The sequence below is a fragment of the Tamandua tetradactyla genome, chromosome 9 (assembly GCF_023851605.1).
Source record: "Tamandua tetradactyla isolate mTamTet1 chromosome 9, mTamTet1.pri, whole genome shotgun sequence".
Taxonomy (NCBI): domain Eukaryota; kingdom Metazoa; phylum Chordata; class Mammalia; order Pilosa; family Myrmecophagidae; genus Tamandua; species Tamandua tetradactyla.
Genome location: NC_135335.1, coordinates 50,078,556 through 50,095,118, shown reverse-complemented (window position 1 = coordinate 50,095,118; position 16,563 = coordinate 50,078,556). Strand labels below are relative to the sequence as shown.

The following is a 16,563-nucleotide window of genomic DNA, read 5'->3' as shown; positions in this document are numbered from 1 at the left end:
TGAAAGAGCAGCAGTCCCACCCTCTCCAGGGGCTTATGCTGTGGCCCTGCTCTCTTCAAACAGTGGAGTTCTACATTTCCAGGCTTTGGGGGGACCACCTTGTTCTTGGCCCCAGCCTCCTCAGGCTTCTGGGTGACACCCAGAATCTCTGCCATCTCCGGCACACATGCTCAGCATCTTCAGAACAGTGGGGTAGCAGCCAAGCTCTCCCCAGTCCCCAGGAAATGTGCTCCACCCTCTCTGAGACCTAGGGCAGCAAAACTCTTTCTGGACAACAGGGCAGGCAGGCTCCCCTCCATCAACTCTGGGACAAACGCACCCTTTTTGTGCATCTACGAGTCCACTCTTCCAGCCCAAGTCTTCTTTGCTCCAGACCTCAGGTTCCATGGTTCTTCCATTGAATTTACTTTTCCTTCAATCTGTCCCCTTTAGTCTGGACTGAAGTTCTGTTTATACAGCTCTCACAACAAACTTTTTGGTTTTCCATTCAGCATACAGAGGTCTCAACCATCAGAAAATAGGACTTCCACAAATCCTTCCTAAATAACTTCATTTCCAATTCTTGCTTGTGATAAAATGGCTGACTGGTTCCATGTTTGCTTAAATTCTCACATAGGGTGCTATTCTCTGGGGACTCATTTTCCAAAAGCTCAAAATTTTCCAAACTATTGGATTCTGATTTCTTTGTAACCAAGAGTTCAGTTCTCAGCTTATCCCTTTCCTATTGCATTTACTATAAGCTTCAAGGAAAGCCAGGCTGCATTTTCCATATTTAGTTTGGAAATTTCCTCAGCTAGATATCCCAGCTTATTGCTTTCAAATTCCCCCTTCCATCCAACATCAGTACTTAATTTTGCCAAATTCTCTGCTACTGTAAAACAAAGGTCATCTTCCTTTCAGTTTGCAACAACACATTCATCATTTCTGTCTAAGGTCTCATCAGAAGTATTTTTAGAGTCCATATTTCTACTAACAATCTCTTCAAAGGAATTCAGGCCTCTCTTAGCAAGCATCTCACAATTCTTCAAGAGTCTTTCCAATATCCATTTATAAAGCCATTCCAGCATTTTTGGTATTCGCCAACTACAGCACCCCACTTCTCTGGTACCATAATCCATTGCTGTTTTTTAAGCTGCTAGAATGTCATAGACCAGAAATGGATTGACTTTTAAAAAGGGGATTTATTAGTTTACAAATTTACAGTTCTAAGCCCACGAAAATGTCCAAATTAAGGCATCAAGAGACAGATACATTTTCTGGGAAAAGGCTGCTGGCATCTAGGGTTCCTCTGTCACATGAGAAGGCATCTGCTGTCCTTCAACCCTGGGTTCCATTGCTTTTAGTTTCCATGTATCCTTGCCTGTTTCTCTGCAGACACCTCCCTGAGCTTTCTGTGTCCTGTGGATCCACTCTTAGTGTCTCTGGGGCATTTTCTTTCTCTCTCTGGACTCTCTTTTGGCTCTCTCCAAAATATCACCAGGCATTTCTTTTTTCTTTCTGAATGTCTCTGTGCTCCCTCTCATAAAGGACTCCACTAAAGGATTAAGACCACCTTGAAATGGGTCACGTCTCTATGGAAACAATCTCGTCAAATGGTCCCACCCACAAGATGTCTGTACCCACAAGAATGGATTAAAAGAACATAGCTTTTCTGGGGTACATGTGGACTCAAGCCAACACAATGCCGAACACATTTTTCGGAATCTTGGTTCTAAGTAGATTTCTCTCTCTAAAAGTAATGAGTTTTTCTTTGCCTGGTGCATCAGTTTCCTTAGAAGGGCCATAACAAATTACTACAAACTGGGTGCCTTAATACCACAGAAATCAATTTTCTCACAGTTCTGGAGGCCGAAAGTCCTAAATCAAGGAGCTGGCAGGGTTGGTTCTTTCCAGAGGCTTCAGGGGGGTCTGCTCCTGCCTCCCTCTCTCTGTGGTGGTCACCGGGACCCTTGGGTGGGGCATGCAACTGCACTGCCCCATCTCTGCCCTCTCTTCACACGGCCTCCTCTTCTCTTCTGTTCTCCAGTTTCTCCTTCCTCCTACGAGGGCTGGATGTAGGGTCCAACCTGAATCCAGGATGACGTCACCTCAAGAACCCTACTATATCTGCAAAGACCCTCTTCCAACAAGCTCACATTCACAGGGGACAGGACTTGGATATGTATTTTGAATGCCAAGAGGTGTGTGTGTGTGTGTGTGTGTGTGTGTGTGTGTGTGTGTGTATTACACACCAGCAGCTGCTTCCTTGTGCCTTTGATGCCATGTGCCAGACACCCTGGGAGGATCTGTAAGTATGGAACCTTCGCTGGACATTAAGGCAGTTTGGGGTTATTTCCCAACCTGTACCTGATGTCCTGAGAAGGCTCTCAGGCACCCTTTTCTTCGTGAAACAAAGACCAAATTTAGATCACATGCCATGTCCGCCCTGGAAGTCATGGAGAATGCCAGGGCTGGGGCGAAGGAGTGGGGTAGAGACCTCGACACACCCTGGGGCTTGGGAAGTTCCTGAGAAACCCTGGGAAGTGCCTGCTCCTTTGCAGAAGCTCAGGAAGGAGGGCAGCTTCTCTACAGCCCTCCAGGCCAAGCAGCATTCCAGCACCTGCAGAAAAATGAATTTCCAAGAGAACACGCTCCTTTTACAGCCTTGCTCTTCAGGATTACTCATTCTGTGGCCCCTGCCCAGAGGGCTCAGACCCTGCAGCCGTGAGAGGGAGGCACACTGTTTCCAACAAATATGCACAGCCAAAGAGACCTATTGTACACATGCCAAGGCCATGGGGCAGATAACAAAAACACCAAGTGTCTGTTTTTAACTGAAACTCAGTGGATTCAATGTGATAGCCATGGTTTCTCATGATGAACAGCATGTTTTATAAGTAACTAGGTATTTCTTGTTATAAAAAAGTTTTAAGGGGTGCACAGGTGGTTCAGTGATAGAAGCTAGCCTTCTATGCGGGAGACCCAGATTCAACTCCCAGACCATGCAGCTTCCCCCTCCCCCCAAAAAAAGTTTTAAAAATAATTTTATTGTTATTTAATAAAGATCAGTTTTGGTAGATAAAGTTCTCACAGAGAAAACACCTTCATAGCAGGATGCAATGGCAAGAAGATTAGAAACTGCTGATTTAACTCCTGAGTTTGTTATCAGATGAGATTGGTAGAGTGGAAATTTAGAATTTGGGTCCTAGTGTGCCAAGAAAACAGACTCTCTCTCTCATTCATTGCTCATGTCTTCATCTTTTTGAAGAGGAAGCCTCATTTGTAGAAACTCCAGGCATGTGCCTCTCCTTCTCTGCCCTGTCCCTTTTGACACACACCTCGGGGTTCCCCATAAACGAAATGGACTGGGCCTCAAAAGCTCATATTTCGTTTGTTTTTGTAAAGTAGGTACAAGGAAAATTCAAATTAGATTACAACTGGGAGTAAAGACTAGGCAAGGCTCCATGGTGTCACCCCACATTTGATGGAAGCAGTTCCTCTACCTTTTCATGGGGGCAAGGTGGGAGCTGGGTGCAGCCGTGAACTGACCACGGGTGACTCAGGCACACATAGCACCTGAGACCATCCTCATGGTCCACTCCCCTGTGCCTGAAATGACCTATCAATTCAGTGGAAAGGTGACCCAGGTGTGTGCATGGCACCTGAGCACAGCCACATGAGCCCTATAAGGTGACTCAGGTGTTGTTTCAGTTTCTTAAAGCTGCCTGAATGCAGTATACCAGAAATAGAGTGGTTTTTAAAAAGGGGCATCTGCTAAGTTGCAAGTTTACCATTCTAAGGCCATGAAAATATCCAAATTAAATTACCAACAAGAGGTTACCTTCACTCAAGAAAGGCTGATGCCATCCGGAACACCTCTGTCAGCTGGGAAGGCATGAGGCTGGCGTCTGCTGGTCCTTTGGCCTCTGTCAGCTGACAAGGCATGTGGTGACATCTGCTAGCTCTCTCTCCAGACTTCTTCAACGGCTTCCCTGGGGCATTTTCTTTTATCTCCAAAGGTCTCTGGCTGTGTGGGATCTGTTAGCTCTGAAGCTTTTTTCCAAATGCTTCCCTCATAAAGGGCTCCAGTAAGCAACCCCACTTTGATTGGGTAGAGACGCCTCTCCATGGAAACCACCTAATCAAAAGGTACTACCCACAATTCAGTTGGTCACATCTCTATAGAAACAATAAAAAAAATCCCACTCAGCAATACTGAATAAGGATTAAGAACAAGCCTTTTCTGGGGTACACAACAGTGTCAAACCAGTACATGTGTGCAAAGCAGGTGAGCCTTGCCACGTGCCCCACCTGCCTTTGTGACTCCCTTCTCCAAGCTGCCAAGCACTGCTAGGGAGCATCACACCCTCTTGGGTACTTGCACACCAAATGCGTGTAGCGTTCAAACTCATCTATGTCCCTGGTATTCTCGAAGCCTTTTCTAGGACCTGAGGCATCTCTGTCTTCCACAATGTCTATTTCAGCCCCTCCTCTTCCTCCTCTAATACCAGCCCCAGCCCCTTCCTCCATTTCTGAATGCTGAGAGCCGGAAAGGTGCCCTGCACAGCTTTGTTTTCTGAACACTCCTGCTCAGAATGCGGAGTGGGGACGGTCACGGGTGGGGTTAAAGCAAGGGCCTGGGAGCCGGGGGTCCCTCCATGTACTGGGAAAATCATCTTTCCCCAAATCATCCTATCAATTCAATGTTCATGTCAGTAACGAACTCACAGGATTTTTGGTGTCATTTGGCAAACTGCTTATAACAACTGTATGGAAATGCAAAGGGCAAAGGTATCAAGACAAACTTGAGAAGGAAGAAACTTGACTCCCAAATATGAATATAAATCTACAGTAATTAGACAATGAGAATTTGTATGAGGATTTCTACAGATACCAGTAAAGTGAAATGGAATGTCTATAATAAAATGCATACCCATACAGATGGTTGATCTATGAAAAAGGTAACAGGTATTGGGGAAAGATGGTATTTTCAACAAAAAATGCTGCACAAATCAGATCTCCACATAGAAGTCACACACCTCGACCACTGTTTCCTACCATACAAAAAATTCTGAGCTGGAATGTTGATCTACACGCAAAAGGTAAAAATAAACAAAACTGACAGAAGATAATATAGGGAAGATTTGTGTGATTTGAAGAATATGAAAAAAATACTTACATATGACATAAAAGGCACTAACCATTTTAAAAATGATTGAAAATTGGACTATAATAAAATTAATAATTTATTTTCATCAAAGGACACCATTAAGGAAGTGAAAACACTGGCCACAGAGGGAAATGTATTTCCACGTGTGAATAACCAGTAAATACAATGTAAGACGATATATTGAGTGTTTCGATACCTGCATATAGAAACTCTCATGCACAATGAGGGGAGAACAAATTGGAATGATCGCTTTGAAAAACTCAAACTCAACGACCTAGCTGCCTCCCTCCTGGTTCTCTTCCCCATAGAACTCCTGAACAGCACATGATGTTCACCAAAAGACGTTTAAGAACAATCCTGAAAGCATTAGTCACAATATCCCCAACCCGGAAATAACACAAATGCCCATCAACAGTCAGATAGAAAACAAGTTGTCGTACATTTGTGAGATGGAATATATACGTACAATGGAGCACATACAGCAATGCAAAGGAACGGATTACTTGGTAACATTATTTTAAGTGAAAGAAGCCAGGCAGAAAAGAATACAACATTGCAATCCCATGTTTATAAAGTTCAAACTCAGGCGAGACCAAGCACAGCTGTTGGGTCTCAGGATAACAGTCACCTTTGAAGGGACACGGCCACTGGGCGGTTAATATTTGTGAAATGACAAATGCTTTGTGACAGTACACATGATGGCGATGGAATAATTTAAGCCAATAGCAGGCCGTTTCTCCAGAGGTTAGATTGCAGGAGAGCAACATGCAATTTAAAAAGGAAAGTGCAGGTAGCAAGCGTTCTAGAAGATTCGTTTTCATTGGCAACTTGCGGGCCCGGAGAAGCGATGCCCAGAGGTATTGTATACTTCAGAATAGGGGTCATATTGCAGAGTCAGTCCCCAAAACTTAACCAAGTGAAGAATTTTGTAAAAATCAAAGCCTGTCTTAAAGTGTTGTAAAATCAGAAGGTTTCCCCCAAGGGCAAGTTCAGCTTAAAATAGATGAGACCCCAGGAGACACTTCTAGGATTCCCATTAGAGCTCTGGAGATCCACACTATACTAAAGCCTACAAAGCGGTGAGCAGTAGCCCCCGGCAAGTCTCGATTGCCACTTTTCTCCCGGTGGAGAAGCCTCGGGCCTCGCGCTCACCACGAACCCCAGCAGAAGCCCCCCACCCCCGCCTCCTCGCAGGGCCCCTGCGCTCCGTGAGCTGCTTCCGCACTCGACCGCCTTCCGCGCGCTCCCTGAAATACCCTCTGGCTGACTCAGACAGGCTTCTGCTCCCTTGCCCGCGAGTTTTCAAGTCCAGGCCGGGTAAAACACAGCCCCCATCAGGCCTAGGGACTTTATGAACGGTAGCCTCTTTCCTCCCCCACTGGCACGTCTCTGTTTAGAAAGCGGATGCTTAGTCCACCACCTTGTCCTTTTAGTCCTTTTACCTGTACCTTTTTAAGGCCACATCTCAGCTTGGCCTCATGAAATCATGGACCACTGTTGGGTCAGGGTGTCCCCCCACGCAGAGAGCCAGAGGCGGCAGTGACAGCGCCCAGCTCACATGCCCAAGCCCCACCGGCCCGGCGGGAGGGAGCGCAGCCTTCCCTGGTCCTTGTGTTCCCACTGGAGCAGGGGCGCTGAGGGCAGGGCCTGCACGGAGAGCCCACGGTCAGAGCCAAGGAAGCAGCGCCTCGGCCTCCCAGCCCGCCCTGCGGCCTGGCCTCGAGTCCTTGTGGAGGTCACAGGTGTGTCGCAGCGCAGGTGCAGAGCGGGAAGCAGGAAGCTCTATCGGAGCCCCAGCTGCGTGCGCCAGCCTGTGTGGGGGTCCCCAGGAGCACTGCGACATTGACCTTTGCACATGACCTTGAGTTTGGAGAATGGGAGAAAGAGGGCTGGGTCTCAGGATTTCCCAAACGTCCCGTGTGTGTACTGATATGGTCAGCTCTTAATATTCCCAAAATACCATCACAGAACACAACTTTAAGGACACTTTGAAAGTTGAGATTTCCCACTACTTCTAAAACCTCTGCTCCAAAATGAAATTTCAGCCCAATAAAATAAACCTATATTGCAAAGGAGCCTGCTCTGCGAGCTCACGTGGTTCTGACAGCTGTGGCGGCGCCTGCAGGAGAACCAGCACCGTGATGCGTGCACATGCGCGCAAACACAACACCTCCTACAAACAATCGCTAGCTGCGGGCACGTCATCCCTCTTAGGAAAATAAAATGAAATGTCCTTCACCTTATGGTCTTAATAATTTCCCAGCATGGAAAAAGAAGTCACTTGTCACCCCACGTGGTCGGTGGTGAACTGTCCCTTTTTTATTTTGTTTGGACAATTAAATGCACCAAGGAGCCACCTCGCATCAGATAGCGCATCTCACACTCGGTCCAGTGTCAGGAGGGGGAGGGAAGAGGAGAGAGGCAGGTGGAGGTGGGGGGGGGGGGGGGCGGCCTGCCTAAGCTGCAGACCCCGCAGTGGGAAGCTCAGAGCAGAGACTCGGTCTCTGGCAACGAAGCGGCCAGTCCGGCCCTGTAATGGTGGCGAGGCCGGGGGCGTCCCGGGGTGTGGAGGCTGCGCGGAGGCAGGACGCGCACCCACGGAGCCGGCCTCTGGAAAGCCCCCCGGAGCCCGCCGGGGTCCCGAGCCAGGACTTGGCCGAGCTCAGGAGAAACGCCAGGGCCCGCCTGCGCTGCCGGCAAAAGAGCCTCGCGCCGGCTCCGCAGAGGCTCCGAGCCCCGGCACGCTCCGGGGAAGCCCTTCCCTCGCCTGAAGAAGAAGCCGGGGGAGCGCTGACCAGAAGGGCACTGACTCTGCGGTGAGATCCGAGCTTCCCACGGATGCAGAAGTGCCCGCGCGCAGCCGAGGGGCCCAACCAGGAGCCAGTCAGGAACCAGGATGGATTTGCGCTTAGAAGGCCTCACACCTAAAATGTGAACTCGCCCGCAGTCCTGGAGTGCGTGCCTGCTCTCCTCCTCTAATCCGTATGGCCTGATAATGTTCTCCAGGCCGGTCAGCGTCCACGGGTCCCCTGCCATCTGCCAACGCGAGGCCGTGAGCTGGGCTCTGCGCCCCCGAGGTCGCCGCGGTGCAGAGGCTGCGCCCGCACTGTTGTGGCGCTTGGGGAGAGCCGTGGGGAACCCTAACCCTCACCTAAGGTGCCGGTGACTAGCTGCCTGAGTGCCCAGGGAGCAGCCCCGCCGGTGAGCCCGCGGTCGTGCCGGAAGCTGCCTCTCCAGCCAGCGGCGGGGCGCGCCAACACAGAGGTCCCTGCAGCCAGCGCCCGGGCCTGGCCCGGGTCCGCAGCGCACTCCTCCCCTCCACTCCTCCACCCTTCCCCTCCCCCTTCCTCTCCCTCCCCCTCCTCCCCTCCCCCCTTCCCCCTTCTCTTCCCTCACAGACGCACCCTGGAAATTTAGCGTCCCTGCATCCACATCAATATGACCCTGAGTTTTCTGATACTGTCCCCCAGCCCAAATGTCCCTCGCCCTTCTGCCCAACTGGGGAGGCCCACCCACCCCCTCAGCCACTGAAGAAGCCGGTTCAAACCCATGTCCTCATGTCCTGGGTGAACACTTTTCTTGCTATGCCCAGCAAATTTAAAATGAAATGAGATTGTCTGCAGGGAGGTGGAACTCTGCTCCCCCGTGCCTTCTCATGGGCTTTCCCTTCACCGAGCAGGATGCGGCCGTGGGCTCTGGGGACCCTGTCCCCTGGCCTGTGGGCGCACGACCTCTTGAGGCTGTGGGGACAAGCCCTCGGGTCCAACCAAGCCGCTGGGGATGCGCAGGCCGGATCGCCCAGGGGCGGCACTTTGGGACTCGGGCAGCTCCGCCCAGCCAGCACCCAGCTGCCCCTCCCCGGCCACCGCCACATCTGCCTCTGCTCAATACTGGCCTGTGCCCGTCCCTGGGCGGGTCCTCGCTCCGGCTGGGTCCGCTTGGTGTGTGACCGTGGGGCTCAGCAGAGGCACAGCCCCGGGGAGCGGCCGAACTGCACAGCCTCGGGCACCAACAGCTTGGCCGGGATGCCCCCCACCCCCCACCTCGGAGCCTCGGCTGTGCCCCAGCGCCCCCACTGACCACATCAGGCCCACCTAGGTGGTCTAGAGCAATCTCCTTCCTGGACGCCAGCTCCTCTAGGGCCTTAGTTACGTGTCCAGATACCTCTACAGCAACCCTAGATGGGGCCCCAAGAACTGAGGGGAGGCCTGGCCGCTCTGACCCATGGAACTGAACCCCACACCCTCCCTCGGGGGCTGAGCCAGCGAAAGAGCAGAAAATTCAGGAAAAAGAAAGCATCCCACCCCTTGGGTGAAACCACAGCCAAGTCAGTGCTTCCCTCTGGCCTTTCGAGGGTCTCTCTTTGAACCTCATTTCCCCGAAATGGAAGGACACTGGAGAGCAGGCGGCCCCGGCTGGCCAGTCCTGTCCGGGAGGACCAAGGTCGAGGCCTGGACATGCACTGGGTAGAGCCGCTGAGTGTGCGGCTGTGGCAGAGCCCTCTCACACTGTGCCTCAGTTTCCCCACTATAAAAGAGGAATGAAAATAGTTGTTTCTGTGGGCCTTTCAGAGCTACTTGAAGGTCAAGACTGACGTAAACTTCATTTTTCACCTCAACGTAAAAACACAAGCAGCGTCCATTTAGGGCAAGGAGCTAATGGCTCAAGGAAGACAGAAGGCACCTCCTCCACCCGACCCTCCTACCCCAGGTTCTCATCTCCCCCAGCCCTTTCCGCGGAGGCGCGCAGCTGGGGGTGCTGAACCCTAAGCGCGTTCACGGTGCTGCCTGAGGTGCAGTGCCCCCTCCCCCTCCCCCAGCCGGGAGTGCCCACGGGAATCTCTGCTCACGGCTGGGGAATACAGCAGAGAAAGTCTAAGGGGAAAAGGTCTTGAGGGCCTCAAACCCAGGGGGCAGGAAAACTGGGGGGGGGGGGGGGGGAAACAAAAGCTGTAAGACAAAGAAATAACATCTCTAATGTGCTGAAAGGAAACAATGGCAAGCTGAAGTTCTATCTCCAGCAAAAAAAAAAAACAGAAACAAAGTCAAAAGTCCTTCCATAGTGAAAGTAAAATAAAGACACTTCCAGACCCGTGTCTAGAGAGGATGTATCTGCGGAAGGCCTGCAGGAAATGAAATGTAAAAGGGAGATTTGGGGGCACAGAAACCATCCCACGGGTATGGGGCAGTCCCAGAGGGAGAGGGGACGGTCCCAGGGGGTCAGGGGTATGGTCCAGGGGGTCAGGAGGGGACAGTCCTAGCAGGCCAGAGGGGATGGCCCAGGGTGTTGTGGGGACAAATCCAGGGGTTCAGAGGGACAGTCCTATGGGGTCGGGGATGATGGTCCTAGGAGTGTCAGAGGGGACAGTCCAGGGGGCGAGGGGCCAGGAGGATGGTCTCGGGAGGGCCTCAGAGAACACAGGACACCGTGAGCACAGGGAAGGAACATTTGGATCAATGAACACAAATATTCCATGTAGACACTGTACGATAAGGCCTGGTAGGATTTAAATAGACACAGAATGAAAATGAATGATAAGGAGAGCACAGGAGGCACGGAAAACATAAGATGTTTGATTTAACAGGTAGATTTAAATCCAAATATGCCACTAATAACATTATTTGTTATTTCAATTAAAAAGAAAAACAAATACTACCAGACCAGGTTAGCTGCAACAACAAGAAAACCAATCTTTACTCCCCCTTCCTTCTACCTTCTTTAGGTTTAATTTGCTTAATTTGAATGCATAACTGATTTCTCAGCCTTAATTCTTACCTAAGGTAGGCTCTGCTGCGTAGCAATTTCCTTCCAAGCTTGTTTTAGCTGCATCCCACACATTTGGGGATGCTTTGTTTTTGTTATTACCTAGCTAAAAATATTTTCTCATTTCAGCTACAATTTTTCCTTTGTTCCATGGGCTACTTAGAAGAGTATTGGTTGATTTGCAAACATTTGAGTATATTTGCATTTTCTTTCAGTTATGGATTTTTAGTTTAATTCTACTATCCACTGTGGTTGGTTAGAGGCACAACATTAATCTATGTAATGTCAGACAATAAACAAGCCTAAAATAAAGTATACAGATTTATTTATGACATTATACACATATTTCTGACCACATGAAGTAATACAGTATAGATCTACAAATCCAAAAGTTGTTTTTTTTTTTGAAAAACTAATAAAATTGACATAACTCTGGCAGGACTGATGAAAAAAAAGAGAGGAAACGCATATGTTATCATTATAAGGAAGAAAATAGGAATATCAGTACCGATATATAAATTCTTATATGTAAATAAATGTGAAAAATTAAAGAAAATTGAAAAACAAATAAATAGAAAATAAAAACAAATGCTCTTAAATTAGCTCTTTATTAGGCACTCACAATGAAAAGAAATGCATGTTAATCACTTTGCATGTGACATGTCAGATGCTACTTGTAAGAGTCCTACCATGTGTATTTATTAATCCTAATAATGAGCTTTCTTCCCAAAGTATTCAAGTTTTAGAAAGGGTTGAATCTGTTGATGACAAAATATACTCTTTAATCACTATTTAAGACATTTATCTAAGGTAGCAAATAGCAAAGCAATTAAACGCTCATTTTGGAAAATTTAGAACATTTCAAACTGTAGAAAAACCAAAAATTAAAATATCCTTGCAACTCCCTCTCCAGAAATAAGTGTTTCAAACATAGTTAACCTCTTGTTTTATTTCTATATTTTAAACATTCTGGACACCTTAAGCAATGAGAATTTGGGGTTCTGCTTTTTACACCTAAGTGACTCTGGACATCTTGTCAGGTCACTAAAAACTATTTGAAAAGATGCTTCCAGCTGCGGCCTGCCCATCCACGGAAACGGGACGCGCCAGTCTGAGGGACCGTCCCCAGGGGGGCGTCGCCTGCGTCCCGTGCACGCTCTCATACACGCTCTCGTACACGCCGTCGTAAAGGACACCGCTGAGTGCTCTCATGGTCACTGTCGAGCGCGGGAGCCCCCCAAGCGGCGGGTCCTGAGTGCCAGGAGCTCCCAGGCACGTGCGCGGACCTGGCGGGAGCGCCCCCTGCGAGCCGCTGCCGCGCCCTCCGCTGTCTGTCCTGCATCTGCCCGCGCCCCTCGGCTCTCCCCTCTCCAGCCCTGCCTCCTACTCAAGCAGGCCCTCGGCGGCGCTCCCCGGTCTGAAGCCAGTCCCAGCCGCTGCCCAGTCAGCCCTGCGGAGCCACCAGCGTCCCTTCCAGGGGACGATTCCAGGCCCCCCGCAGGCCGGGAGGGCCACCGGCTGCCCCGCACACCCCCTCTGCGCGTGCCAGCCGCCACTCTCCAGGCCTGTCCAGTGGAGTCGGCGTTGGCCTTCCCCTGCGGGCTGGGGATCCTTGGAGCCTGTCCCCCAAACCACAGTGGGCTGAGCCAGGAGCGGGAGGCTGGGGGACCGGGGGGTACAGCAGCGGGGGTGAGGGGGTTGCCTGAGTTGCCTGAGTTGCAGGCGCTCTCCAGCCTGGGAGCAAGGACGAGCAGCACCTCTCCCACCACCCCCTCAAGCCCATGGTCGTGTCTGCCCCACCCATAGGTGCCCGTGTGAGGGTCTCGTGTGCAGACAAGAATGCAGAGGTGATGCATAAAGCTCGCTGACGCGTGGCCGCAGGCCCTGGGACACAGAGACGCCAGGAGGAGATAAACAGCAGCCCCAACGCCCAGCCCAGAGGCTCCCAAATGCCGAAGAGGCCACTGCTGGCCACGAGATACGCCTTTGAGCCATTTCCAGGTTTAAGAGGCAGACGCCCTGGCTGGCCTCGGGGTTGGAAGGCAACTTGTTAAACGTCCTGCCTCTGTGGGTGTCTGGGGAAGGCACAGGAGCTTCTTGGCAGCAGTGGCCTCTGACAGACGGACAAATGAAGGGTGCCCATGTCACCACGTTTCATTAGTTGTTCAGGCTACACAGCAGATTACGACAGACTTAGCAGCTTCAAACGACACCCACTGATCACCCCACAATTCTGTGGGTGCAGAATCTGGCAGGGGTCAGCAGGTCCACTGCTCAGGGTCTCCCCAGGCTGAAGTCAGGCTGTCCCCAGAGCTGCCGTCTCACCTTGGGGACCTCTTCCACACCTTCTTGCTGGCTGTGGTCCAGGCACTGCTCTCAGCTCCTAGAGGCTGCAGGGTCCCTGTTACATAGCCCCCCCCCCCCTCCCAACACAGTGGCTTCAGTCTTCAAAGCTGGCAGGAGAAAACCTTTCTGATGTCCTTTATGTGTCCACCTGATTAGGTCAGGCCCACCTAGGAAACTCTCACCAATTGAAAGCCTCTGATTCAGGATCTTATATACATCTCAAAATTATTTCACCTTTATCATATAGCACATGATGTAGGGTTCTGCTGGAGAGAATGGTGCAAAGCTAACTTTGGGCTTAGCTTAAGTGATAGGGAGCCAGGGGTTCTTGCTCAAGGAGGGGGGTGGAGGAAGTACAAGTGCTCAGAGAGCAGCAAACGCCTGGGCTAGGACCCCTGGGGTGCCTGGGGGCCCTTGGGTACAAGGGTTGGCAGCTCAAGAGAGAGCCAAAGTAAAGATGGGGGTCCTGCTGTGCCAAGAGAGTTCTGGAGCCTTGGCTGTGGGCGACCCTGAGAGAGTTTGCAGGATGAGGAGAGGACAGGCCTGAGGCTGCACTGATTCCCGAAACCGCAACACTGGGGCTCCCAGGTCCACACCCACACCGCAGAATCCAGGTGGGTCCTCGTGCCGCCGAAGTGTAGACCTGCCATAAATTAACCTTCAGTGTTTATACCCGAGAGGAAGTCAGAGCACCCCATTCTCCCCAAACTCATCTTGCCACAGAACCTCTATGTGTGGGGATGAGAGCATATTTGTGCACTACTGTGCATTAGTGTGCATGTGAGCGTGTGCATGTGTGCACATGTGTGAACTTGTGTCTTAGGCATATATGTATGTGTGCATGCATATATGTGTGAGTATATATGCATGTACTTGTGTCTTTGGCTCATGTGTCTGTGCCTGTGTGTACACATATATGTGTAAGTGTGCATGTGTGTACCTGTGCACGTGCATGTGCACAAACATGTGCCGAGCAGGGGCACATTTGCTAAAGTCTCCCAGAAGAGTGTTCCGCTGAACCCCAGATTGAGAGACACTGACCAATTAAGGTGAGGGCCAGAAAGGAGAAAAAAGGGTGAGGAGCCTGAGACAGACAGAGATGTGGGAGAAAGACCAGAAGCAGGAGGCACTGGGGGCGCCACATGAGGAAGGGGTTTCTGGAGAACCAAGATCCAACAGGGACCCCCTCATGCTGCTCCGTCAGCCTGACCCACCGAACCCCTGCAGGTCCCCCAGCCAACCCCTCAGACCCTTGGGTTCGCTTTCTAGGGCTGTGTGACAAATCCCTGCTTTACTGGGCTGTCTGTTCTTCGGGTCAGATCTCTTCCTGCCCAGGTGCTGCCAGGCAGAATTCTTGTCTGGAGCCTCAGGGAATAATCTGCTTCCAGGCAAGGTCAGTCGTCGGCCACAGCCAATGGCTTGCAGCTGTTCGGCTCCGGCCCTGGCTGCCATGCTGGCTGCCAGCCAGGGCACTCCCGCTCAGAGGCTGCCCCCACTCGCTGCCAGGCGAACTGTCCATCCTCAGAGCCTGCAATGGGTAATTTCCCACCACTGAATGCCTCTCCCTCTCCCAGACCCAAATTAAAGAGAGTCCATGGAATTAGGGGCCAGCTGGGTCATCTCCGTTTCCAGTACTTCCATGTCCACTGGCCAGTAATCACGGCTGCACCTGCACATTACCTGGGCCACACAGGGCCCCAGGATCACAGGTGGGACTTGTTGTCCCACGGCACTCCCCTTCCACACTCAAGGGGAGGAGACTGTGCTGGGCTGGCGGCCTGGGGGGTTCTCTTGGCCCACCCCACCCACAATTCCTGGGGTCAGCCCCAGCCCCAGCCCCTGAGGCTCCCCAGCTTCCAGGGGGATGGTCCCCTTCTGCAGAGCCTGCCAGGAGGACGAGCGCCAGCACTCTCCTGGGTGTTATGACTGTCAGTCATTCCCCTGCGTGCCCCACCCTGCGCAGACCCCTGCGGCCACCCCCAGCCTGCCCACCCTTCACCCTAGCGGGCACAACGGACACAGCAGGCACTGCGGGCACCCATGTCGGAGTCATGTGTGAGAGGTGTGCAGGGATGGTGAGACTCAGACGGTTCTCACAGAAGGTGAGCTGGGTTTGGAGAACTGACAACAACGTTTTCATGACTTAGATGTTGTGGCAAGATTACAGCTGGGAGGAGATAGCCCAGGCCAAGGAGGAAGAGGAAGATTTGAGGGGCCCTGGGTTCCGGGAGGAGGGGCGGAGCGAGCTTGGAGGGCGCGGTTCCCACAGCTGGGCCTGCAGGGCCGAGCCCTGCCCTCCCCCAGGCCGACTCTACTGGAGTTTCTGGTGTGTGCTGGCAGCAGGAGACAGCAGGGACAATCCACGGCCAGTCCCTCACAGGGACTTCGGGCCGGACCCCAGGGGCAGGTCTAGGTGAAGGCGCCAGGGGCCGCGTCTCAGGGACACTGTGCTGAGCGGTGAGGACTGGATAAGCCCAGGGCAGGCTGCCGGGTGGGCTGTGGCCCCTGCAGATCCTCCATCCCATCACCTCCAAGCCCTGCTTTGCCCGTCCGTGCGTGGCCACCCAGGGAACCCACCGGCCCGTGAGCACTGCCACGGCTGGGGGCCCAGGGCGGCATGCTCCCCACCTATGCCCATCAGGGCAGACACGCCCCTGGATTTGGGGAACGGGAGGGTGCAGCCCGCGGTGAGTAATGAGGCAGGGCTGGCACAGACACTTCCCAGGCTCAGCGGCTCCTCCTGGGGCCCTGGGCCCTCCTCCTGGAACCTGGCCGCCCCCCCCACCCCGTGCCCTCTACCTGCACCCCACGCCTCGCTGCAAATGCCCAGACATCATGGTGCAAGGCCGGCAGACTTGTGTAGCAGACAGAATATTTCCCAGACAATGGAAATATTTTGGCTCTATCTCTTTTTATATAGATAGATAAGTATAGATGACCATTATATTACATATATATATTTAATTGCAATATGATAGATGAATCAGACCATGCACTTGGCAAATTCTGGGTCAATGAACTGGCGCCCACCCAAGTGGACTGAACGGTTCTAGCCACTCCCAGGGGTCTGGGTGGGCACACAGGGCTGGCAGCGGCTGCCCCTCTTCCCACCCACCCCCTGAGCTGCATAAAGGGCCTGACTCAAAGGGGTCCCTCGAGGTGGGTCTCAGATTTAAAGAAAAAACCCAAACTTACATGCGATCTTTTCTGCTGGCCGGAATGCTGGGAGGGGGGCCGCGGGCACATCCCACGCGCAGGTCGCGGGTGTCTGTGGTGACCACGACGAGTCCAGTCCCTGCTGCATT

At 52.0% G+C, this 16,563-nt stretch overlaps 1 long non-coding RNA gene across 4 annotated transcripts in view; it reads right to left on the bottom strand.

The window, feature by feature from the left end:
- The window catches only part of LOC143646096 (uncharacterized), a 39,986-nt gene extending 35,737 nt beyond the window's left edge, over positions 1–4,249 (bottom strand). For all 4 annotated transcript variants that reach the window (XR_013157273.1, XR_013157274.1, XR_013157272.1 and 1 more), the window contains exon 1: positions 3,821–4,249. This is a non-coding gene — a long non-coding RNA (uncharacterized LOC143646096). The remainder of the gene's footprint in view (positions 1–3,820) is intronic.
- Positions 4,250–16,563: the final 12,314 nt, after the last annotated feature.